Raw genomic sequence first — 1,684 nt, 5'->3', positions numbered from 1 at the left:
TCTCTTGGTTAGAGTCTGCTAGTTTTCTCCACTTTAAAGTTACTGCTCCCTCCCACTTTTTTTGTTTTGTTTTCTTTTTTTTTTTTAATTAACAAGCAAACTAATCAAAACCAAAAACACAACAACCTTAAAGTTGGAACAGCAATAAATCAAACTGCTGCTGGAGTTCATGCTAGTACCTGGGGTACATGCTTCCTCAACGCGAGGCAAGACGTAGGCACGTGACTGTGCATTTAGATACATATGTGACTAGGAAGAATCGGAGAAATTGAAACCACTGGAGAACAGAAAACACCAGAATTTTCCTCAGGCAATCCCAAAGCGTGCTGCTCTTTTCCTCTTCTTTGCCTCTGTATCCTCTGTGGTTCAAGTGCCTGCTGAACTTGGGACAACCCCAAATCGTTCCTTCCTCTTTTTCAGTTTCTCATCATCTTCTGACTTTCTGGAGACTGAAGAAACATTCAAACCAAATCTTTGGGCTCTTTCCTTTAGCTTATCCAGGTTAACCGTATTGGTTTCAGATGACAGACCTTTTGTTGGAACTGAAGAAATCCCAAATCTAGCTGTCCCCACAGTTTTTTTACTCTCCAAGCTCACAGGTACATTGAATCGTTCAGCCCTCTTCTGCGTTCTCTCAGAGTGGTATTTCAGATGTAATTTTTACCACTTTCTTCTCTGCTGCCATATCAACAGTTTTTCCAGAGGGCTCTTCCTCTTCGACAGGAAGTTCTATGGGCTTTGGTTCTTCTTCCTCTGTTTCATCTCCCAGTACATCTTCATTCGCCTCCTCTTCAGCGTGCATCTCAAGATATGCCTGGAGCCTGTTGATAAGATCCTGTTTTATTCCCTTGGTCTCCAAACCATGAGCAAACCATTCTTGCTTTTAGTTCAGCAAGCTTAGCTTATGGAGTGCCACTGTCTCCACCGCCATTTTGTTACTCGTCACTCTGCTAGGCCCCCACATTTCCCTTTGTTACTATAATTTGTGGGAAGTACTTCAGGACCAGATAAATATCCTGTTAAAATGTGCTCCAAGATTTTAGCATCCATTGAGGATTCTTGTTTAAATCAACTATTTCTATCATGGTTGCAAAATAGTGATTCTCTACCATTTCTTTCATTAAATATTGTTTTCAAATGGCTTGTTTTATATTAAATAAAAACACTCTTTTATACATTAGACAGATCAGAAATGTTTTGTTTTATGATTGTTGGGGTGAAAAAAGCATGTTACATTTTTGACCCACCCAAGACAAAAGAAGTTGAAGAGGTAAGAAAAAATGGACAAGTATTCTAGTCTTTTTTCCAACAAATAGAAACATCTATTATACTACACTAGTGTTTCATATACAAAGGCCTACCTCCAAAGTGAAAGAGTGATTAAAAGAAGTGAAAGAGGATTTAAAGAGTGAAGTAAACATTTTAAAGAAGAATGATAAGCAAGCTGAGAAAAAATATCATTTGTAACTATTAGGGATTAGTGAGAAAGGTACCATATTGATTTTGAGTATTTATTTCTTTAAAGCTTATTTATTTATTTATTTTTGAGACAGAGTCTCACTATGTCATCCTCAGTAGTATGGTGTAGCCTCACAGCTCACAGCAACCTCAAACTCAAACTCTTGGGCTTCAGCTATTCTCTTGCCTCAGCCTCCGAAGTAGCTGGGACTACAGGTGCCTGCCA

The 1,684-nt window shown here is 38.7% G+C and overlaps 1 pseudogene; it reads right to left on the bottom strand.

The window, feature by feature from the left end:
- Positions 1 to 306: 306 nt before the first annotated feature.
- On the bottom strand, positions 307 to 931 carry LOC100949592 (annotated as a pseudogene).
- Positions 932 to 1,684: the final 753 nt, after the last annotated feature.

This window comes from Otolemur garnettii, unplaced genomic scaffold, assembly GCF_000181295.1.
Source record: "Otolemur garnettii isolate 467f Iridium unplaced genomic scaffold, OtoGar3 scaffold00093, whole genome shotgun sequence".
Lineage (NCBI taxonomy): Eukaryota > Metazoa > Chordata > Mammalia > Primates > Galagidae > Otolemur > Otolemur garnettii.
The sequence above is the reverse complement of the archived record's forward strand: the minus strand, read 5'-3'. Positions and strand labels throughout refer to the sequence as shown.